This window comes from Leptonychotes weddellii, chromosome 4 (genome assembly GCF_054177405.1).
Source record: "Leptonychotes weddellii isolate Sample4059 chromosome 4, ASM5417740v2, whole genome shotgun sequence".
Taxonomy (NCBI): domain Eukaryota; kingdom Metazoa; phylum Chordata; class Mammalia; order Carnivora; family Phocidae; genus Leptonychotes; species Leptonychotes weddellii.
The window spans coordinates 86,881,947-86,890,749 of NC_138372.1; the positions used below are offsets into that span (position 1 = coordinate 86,881,947).

The 8,803-nt window shown below is 42.9% G+C and overlaps 1 non-coding gene across 1 annotated transcript; it reads left to right on the top strand.

Annotated features, from left to right (window-relative positions):
- Window positions 1-410: 410 nt before the first annotated feature.
- LOC115936633 (U6 spliceosomal RNA) lies at window positions 411-516 on the top strand. The gene has a single exon (XR_004072048.1). It is a non-coding gene; the product is annotated as a U6 spliceosomal RNA (small nuclear RNA).
- The last annotated feature ends 8,287 nt before the right edge of the window (window positions 517-8,803 follow it).

The following is an 8,803-nucleotide window of genomic DNA, read 5'->3' on the forward strand; positions in this document are numbered from 1 at the left end:
TATTGTTTTTTCCACTATTGTTTTAAAAATTCCCATTGTGATTTCTTCTTTGACACAGACCAGTTATTTAGAGTTCTTTAAATCTTCAAAGGAAATATTTTGTTTTGTTTTATTGACTTACGATTAACAACATTGTGGTAAGATGACCTGGTTGGTGCAATTTGATTCTTTGGTATTTTATGAGACTGGCATTTATGGGCTGGTACATTAATATCTGAAAATATTCCATGTATGTTTGAATGTACATTTTTTAGCTGTTGGGTTTGAATTGCTTATTTGTTGGATCAAACTTTTTATTCAAGTCTTCTAAATCTTTACCAGTTTTCTATTTCCTGCTTCATGTATCAATAAGTGAAGAGAAGTATGTTGAAATCTCCCAATGATGATGTGTTTCTCAATTTTTCCATTTGGTGCTCGCTTCAGCAGCACATATACTAAATTTGGAAGATATAGAGAAGATTAGCATTGTCCCTGCACAAGGATAGCACACAAATTCATGAAGCATTCCCATATTTAAAAATTATTTTTCCCATGTTGTTCTTTTGGTAATGTTTATGAGCTTAGGTGGTAGACCTTAATCTCTGAGAAACCTGAGGGCCCAAATTGAGGGCACTTTCTTCCAGAAAGAAATATGCATCTCCCAGAAGCTAGGGAACATTAAGGACCTGGATGACTTTAGCCTCTGCCAGGATCCCTGGCTTAATGTGGGGGCTATGGTTATCTTTCCTTTGCTCCTGGCCCCAGGCTTATCTCCCAACTACTAGCCCACATATCCAAGGCACAGCATAGAGTAAATGCAATTCAAACATTGGAGTGACTCCATTTAATTTACTAAAGGCAATTTAATTAAAATATGGTTCCTGCTCCCAAGGAATTTGTAATTTGATGGCAGATGACAGATAATTATTGTGCTGGATACTTTCACCAGCCTTGTTTGACAAACTTCATGTGTCCTTGCTTTAACATTAATTCATCATCCATTGTTCAAATCATTGAAAATGCAGTCTTAAATGCTCTTTTTGACTTCTCTCTCGATTTTCTTCCTTTCTCACAGGCCATTTACTCCTTTTCAGTTTGATTCAATGACTCCATTTCTTCTGCTTACTTTATATTAATTAGGTTGGCAAGTGACCAAATACATAATCCACTCTGACTTGAACAAAAATAAAATGCTTAAGGTTCATGTAACCAAGAAATCTAATGTGGGGGTTCAGACTTTGGCACAGCCTGCTCCAAGGACCAAATGATGTGGTCAGCAATATTTTCCTCTTTGTAGTTCTACTTTCTTCTGCATTGTTTCCACTCTTAGGCCCACAACTCACTGAAGCAAGATGAGTGCCAGTAACTCCAAGCCTACACACTCCACAACAATCCTAGCTGCTGCTGCTGCTTTTTTTTTTTTTTTTTTTACAATCCTAGCTTCTTTCCAGGCAACAAAATTCCCAGAATGTTCACTCTAGCAACATAATTAGTAAGTGCTTGTTTCAATCAGGGCTAGTCACTGTGGAAGACTTCACTGCCTGGATCTAATTCACACACCTGCTTCTGAAGCCTGGGATGGTCACAGAATGGAAAGAATGGAAAGCCAGTTTTTAAATGCTACAAAGGCCCTATATCATTTTCCTTACTTTATTTCCTACCTTCGTCCCCGTGGCTCATATCACTCCAGCTACACTGGCTTTCTTACTATCTTTAAGGATGTCAAGCCTGCTTGCTCTTTAGGGTTTCTGGATTTATTCTTACCTCTGCCTATAATTTTGTTAACACAGATATCATTTAAGTTTTTGCTTAGTATTGCATCCCATAATATCCTTTGCTGGGGGTCTTTTTAGACAGCTACCAAATCAATTTTCTTTCACAACTACAGTCTTTTATAAGATTCACATTTGATGTGAGGTGAAAAAAAAATCAAGCAAGATACTCAATGATCTAAAGTCCTAATTTACATCATTCTGTGGTCTCTTAACCTAACATCCTAAATCTACTTTGAAGGGAACTAGTGTATGTTCAAGTGACTCCCAAGTCTGCGGTCTTCAATTGTTTTGTCCCAAAGAGAACTTTGGAAACTATGTACCCTTTATACCTTGACTACTAAAATGTGTAAGTTTAATAGTTGCAAATTTGTAGTTCCTGGCATATTGTACATTGTGTTATATATGCTTTAAATATATCATTGTCAAAACCTTGGCACTTAATTCATTCTGTTTATGGAAAATGGCCACTCTGGGGCGCCTGGGTGGCTCAGTCGTTAAGCGTCTGCCTTCGGCTCAGGTCATGGTCCCAGGGTCCTGGGATCGAGCCCCGCATTGGGCTCCCTGCTCGGCGGGAGGCCTGCTTCTCCCTCTCCCACTCCCCCTGTGCTCCCTCTCTTGCTGTGTCTCTCTGTGAAATAAATAAAATCTTAAAAAAAGAAAGAAAGAAAGAAAATGGCCACTCTATAACCTAACTGGCCAGTCCTTATCATCAGAAAAGATCTGACCTCATTTGAATTCAAAACAGTTAATTTATAAACATTCCTATTACAACCTACTCTCTTTCAAGTTCTAAGATTGATAGAAGACAGAGAAGGTAGAAGTTTGTGTCTGGGTGAAATAGGGTCCTGCTTCTTTCAGTATTTCTCTCTCTGGTGCTATGCAGCCTGGTGTTTTCTCTTTGTTTGGATTGCTCCCCAAAGATTTTTATACCCTGGGGCAGTGCACCAGAGTAAGAACTGGGATGAGTGAGGTAGCTTTACTTTTGTAAGAGACGGAATCTGTGTAAGATGAATTGGTAAAGAAGTCCTGAGGCATCCATTCTCATCTGGGTGGAGATCATTCTAAATTCAGGGTACAGATGAAACAAAATTTGCAAAATTTAATTCCATAAAACTACACTACCATTTGAAACTAAAGATCACCTATCCTAGAGCATTTCACCTACCTATGCCAGAGGTAGGATTACAAAAATATTCCCAAGTCAGGGGCACCAGTTGAGCGTCTGACTCTTGGTTTCAGCTCAGGTTATGATGTCAGGGTCGTGAGATCAAGTCCTGCATCGGGCTCTGCACTTAGCAGGAGTCTACTTGAGAGTCCCTCTCTCCCTCTCCCTTCCTCTGCTCCTCCTCTTGCTCTCTTTCTCTAATAAATAATCTTTAAAAAAAAATTTCCGGGGTGCCTGGGTGGCTCAGTCGTTAAATGTCTGCCCTTGGCTCAGGTCATGATCCTAGGGTCCTGGGATCAAGCCCCACATCAGGCTCCCTGCTTAGCAGGAAGCCTGCTTCTCCCTCTCTCCCTCCCCCTGCTTGTGTTCCTGTTCTTGCTATCTCTATCCCTGTCAAATATATAAATAAATAATAAATTTAAAAAATTTCCAAGTCAAAGTTTTCTAAAATTTCCGTTTGAATTATAGAAATTGTAACACCTCTTAGTTCAAAGGAAACAATCTGGGTTCTAAGACTACATTAAATAGCAATGCTCCAGGGCATGAATTTTACAAGTTTTTCCTCTGAATTAAAAGTCAAAAAGACAAGGTTAATTAATTTCAGAATACTTATAATTTTTTTAAAAAAGATTTTATTTTTAAGCAACCTCTACGTACAACATAGGGCACAAACTTACAACCCTGAGATCAAGAGTCACATGCTCTACCGACTGAGCCAGCCAGTCGCTCCATGAATATTTATGCTTAAATTTACATACACAATCACTATAGAGCTGCTTGATACATTTTGGTTCACTTGGGATAGCTAATAGAATACATGCTGGATGTGATTAAACTTTGAGCTTCCTTGCCAATTATGATGTCTCACCATTTGTTTTTTAAAAGTCATAGTTTTTGGGTCACTAAGAACTGATTCGTCACAGTCTTAATAGTAACATTGTCTTGCACTAAAAACTTTACTCCAGTGTCATAATTATATTTAAGTGTCTTAAAACAGATTCAGAGAGAAAAAGTGAATAAATTTGAGGACCCTAAAGCAAAACTATGGATTAAAAAAATTCACAACCCAGGGGAGCCTGGGTGGCTCAGTCGTTAAGCATCTGCCTTTGGCTCAGGTCATGACCCCAGGGTCCTGGGATCGAGTCCTGCATCGGGCTCCCTGCTCCGCAGGAAGCCTGCTTCTCCCTTTCCCACTCCCCTTGCTGTGTTCCCTCTCTGGCTGTGTCTCTCTGTCAAATAAATAAATAAAATCTTAAAAAAAAAAAAATCACAACCCAGACATGAGCTCAACACAGTTCTGCCAAATTAACAAATTCCTGTGGGGTTTTTTTGTTGTTATTTGAATTTATTTTGGCACGATTTCTAAATACAGACTGCCCCCCCCTTTTTTTTTCACATTTTAAAAAGGACATTAGGCTCTGAGTAGTCTTCTACACTATACAGGAGAGTTTTGCTTAGAATTCCAGATTACAATCTAGAATACAATTTATAAATACTATTTTCTGCAGCAATCCAAAGTAGACTCTCCAAATCAAAAGCTAAATATACTATTTTAATTAATGCAAACCAATTTTATTCCAGAATTTGAAGCAGAAATGTACTGGCTCTTTTTTTTTTTTTAAGATTTATTTATTTATTTTTTAGAGAAAGAGAGTACACATAAGCTGGGGGAGGGGAAGAGGGAGAGAGAGAGTCTCAAGCAAACTCCTTGCTGACCATAGAGCCCAATGGAGGGCTCGATCTCACAACCCTGAGATCATGACTGAAGATGAAATCAAGAGTTGGACACCTAACCATCTGAGCCACCCAGGCGCCCCTGTGCTGGCTCTTTTAAAAATAACAAATATGTAGTTAGGGTTGTGGTCATCTACATTACTCCTTTTGAATAGAAATGCTAATATACCACTGCTAGCATCCATTTCACACAGTTCTTTTGAGGCCAAGTTGGGAAAATGCATCACAAAGAGGAAGCCAGCAAAGAAAGTTGTTTTCCTTTCCTGGAAAAAAAAAAATTGTACTCACAAAAGATTTAGCACTATAATTAGCTTCATAGTTTTTTGAAATAGTTTTATAGTTTATAGTTCTATGAAAAAATGAATGATAGGTTTTGGTAACTAAAGACCACAGACTAAAATTTTAGTTTAAAGTTTTATTCATCACTCTGAAGGTTCTCATCCCAAAATAAGACCCTTAAATTTGTCTCCTAGTTTTTTGTACACATCCTTAATAGTCCATGAATGAGTCTGAACATCGTTATGCTACATCTGAGCCCACTGCTTCAAAGAAGGAATGAAGTTATTTTGTTTTTGTAGAGGAACTAATAATCCACCAAACACTAATAAACTGATTATTGGTGGTGCCTGGGTGGCTCAGTTGGTTGAGTGACCGACTCGATTTCAGCTCAGGTCATGATCTCAGGGTTGTGAGATCAAGCCCCACAGTGGGCTCCATGCTCAGAGGGGAATCTGCTTGAGATTTTCTCTCCCTCTCCCCTGCCCCTCCCCCCCAGCCCCCTACCCACCATGTGTGCGCTCTCTCTAAATCAATCTTTAAAAGAAGAAAAGGACGGTGTGCCTGGGCGGCTGAGTTGGTTAAGCCTCTGCCTTTGGCTCAGGTCATGATCCTGGAGTCCTGGGATCGAGCCCTGAGTTGGGTTCCATGGTCAGTGCGGAGTCTGCTTCTCCCTCTACCCTCTGACCCTCCCCCCCTGCTCATGCTCTGGATCACACACTCTCTCTCTCAAATGAATAAATTTAAAAAATGTCAATAAGGAAATTTTGTTACCTCAAAATACAATTACAGGTTAAACCTAAGAGTTTTAAAATGCTGACAATATAAGCCATAGAATATACTGTCGTTAAGATAAAAATCACTTCCTTTAAAGTACACTTAACAATAATTTCAACAATCTATTTCACTTTCCTAAAAAGCCAACAGTAAATTATTAATCTGCTCCCCTGCCATATTCTCTGTTTTCTACATCATAAACTACAACCATCAGTATGTTGCAATCACAACAGAGGGAGGTAAACATGTGCATTTCTAATTTGTAGGTAAAGCAACCCAAACCTGAGGGTCAAAGGACTCCCAACAGGTTATTGCAATTGATATGACAAAGGCCTGCATCTTAGAGTGGTTCACTCCAGACAATATTTCGGGCTAATTTAACTAATGTAACTGGATCCACAAGAAAAAAGTACTCCCTGGGTCATAGTAGTTACCCAAAAAGTTGCTCAAGACATACTCCGTTCAACTACGTGCTATGGGAACTACTAAGATAGTTACTACCTTAACGAAACTTACGATAAGGAGAAAGTAAGCAAAAATACAACCAGAGTAAAGGTTCACATAATACAGAAATTACAATGGAGAACAGGATGGGTAGGATTTGAGAAGAAAAGGGAATTTCCATGGACAGAGTAAAGTCACAGAGAATCAAGAACAGGGGAGAATTCAGTTTGTCAGGATAAATTAAAAGAGGACCAAACAGGGGTGCCTGATTGGCTCAGTCTGGAGCATGTGACTCTTAGGGTGGTAAGTTCAAACCCCACTTTGGGGGTGAACATTACTTTAAAAAGAAAAAAAAAAGGCCCAAATAAAGACTTTAAAGATTATAAGGTTAAAGGGGCATCTGGGTGGCTCAGTTAAGCGTCTGGCTTCAGCTCAGGTCATGATCCCGAGTCCTGGAATTCAGACCCCACCCCCTTGAGCAGGGAGCCTGCTTCTCCCTCTCCCTCTGCCCTTTCTTCCCGCTCATGCTCGCTCTCTCTAATAAATAAAATCTTTAAAAAAAAAAAAAGGGGGGGGGCGCCTGGGTGGCTCAGCCGTTAAGCGTCTGCCTTCAGCTCAGGTCATGGTCCCAGGCTCCTGGGATCGAGCCCCACATCGGGCTCCCTGCTCGGCAGGAAGCCTGCTTCTCCCTCCCACTCCCCCTGCTTGTGTTCCCTCTCTCACTGTGTCTCTCTCTGTCAAATAAATAAAATCTTTAAAAGAAAAAAAAATTCGAAGGTTAAAGGTGGCATACCACAACGCCAAAAAGAAAAAAAAAACAAAACCTCCCGCCCAAATCACCTGCCGCAGAGCCAAAATCTGGCCAAGAGAGCCTTGAGGTATGAGGTTAGTCATCCCTATTTGATTTTACAGCCGAGGTCATTTTTCTTCCAGAACAAAAGCATCCCCAGTAGAGATGAAGCGATTTCCCCCAGGTCACCACTACCTCGTCTCTCCGGCCGGTGGCCGGCACACCTGTCCGGATCTCCCGCTCCCGGCTCCGGGGCGGCCCTAGCGGGCAGCCTCCCTCCCTCAAGACCCAGGTCTGCGTCCCCCCCCGCCCCCGTCCAGGCTCCCTCCCACCCACCAGGTTGGCAGGGGCACCGCGGAGTCCTCGCCCAGCGCCACCGCCGGCCGCTACCCAACTAACCGTTTGCGCGGCTCGCGCCGCCAAGCGTGTACGTGACGCGGCTGCGCGGGGCGGGGCTCCCGTCGGCCGCACGCGGCTCCCACGTCGTGGGAACGCTCCACACCGTGTGTGCGGGGTGGGCGCCGCTGCCTTAAACGCTGCCCGGCCGGAGCTTGCGCGCGGGGGCGGAGCCGGCCCGCCCGGCGCCGCCCCCTCCCCCCAAGTGCGAGCGGTCACCTGTCTGGCCCCACCAGGCGGGGGGCACCGACGCCGTGCCCGGCCACGAGTACCCGCATCCTCGCGTGAAGTACGCGTGCGCGGGACATCGGCGCCGGCCTCCCTCTCAGCCTCTGGCAGAGAAAAGGGAAAAGCCCCCAAGGAGGAATGGGGCGTACTCCCGGGGGCCTGACTCAGAGCCTCTCCTGTGGCATTTGATGAATGCTGGGTGTTAAACAGAAGTCGGGAAAGAAGAGCAGGTCAGAGGGTGGTGAGACTGGTCCCTAGGGAGGTGTGTATGTTGGAAACATGGAGAAACGAGAATGCAGAGGCCAAGTTTTCATGGACCCTGAATGTTCGGGACAGGATATAATTGCAGCTAGTGGACTGATTATGTGCTCAGTACTTCACCTGAATCCTCGTGACCCTGTGCAGTGGGTACTACATTTTACAAGTAAAGCACCTGAGGCTCAGAGAGATTAAGCAATTTTCCACGGGTCACACAGCTAACAGTAGCCAGCCTTTGAAATCAGACTCCAGAGCCTGATTTTGTCGTAAAAGCCACTGATGTCTTGAGCAAGTCCAGAGACCAGAGCATATCAGTTAGAGTCATTTTTAAAAATGTTGACTTTTAAGAAATACCCAAAAGGTATAAATCAAGGCCCCTGCCTTCCAAGAAATTACACTTTCTTTGGGGAGGCTGAGGTACAAAAGAGCCAACATTTGTTAAGCATTCGCTGCATTCTGGGACCTTGTCCAACCGCTCCACTCCCACCCCCTACCACACACACTTAATTCTCAAAACAATCCTATGAGTTGGCCTTAAGATTTTGTTTTGCAAATGAAGAAACAGACTGAGGAGTGGCGTTTGGGGGATCTGGTTCTGAGAGGTCCCAAGTGCTTTCCTCTCACCCACTCTTCCTCTGTTTCACAGCAAACTTTTCAGTAACAGTTCAAAGTGTTAGCAGAAGACGGTGTAGAATATACAGCCAAGAACTGCTTATGAGCAACAATTGTTTTTGCCTTTGATAAATGCAGAGTAGGAAAGATCTTCATGTCATTGTGGTGGCCAGGACTTGAACACTGATGCTTTAGGATTGTTAGGGTGGCAGCAGCATTCAGGGTTGACTGTAGACAGTTGAGTTAGGGAGACAGAGTGGGAGGCTCTTGTTCAGGGGTGAATTTATAATGGCAGTGGGAAGAGAGAGGATAGAGTGATTCCCAGGAAATTTCTCAAAGAAGTGTTGTAAAGCAGCAGTGTAATGGGTT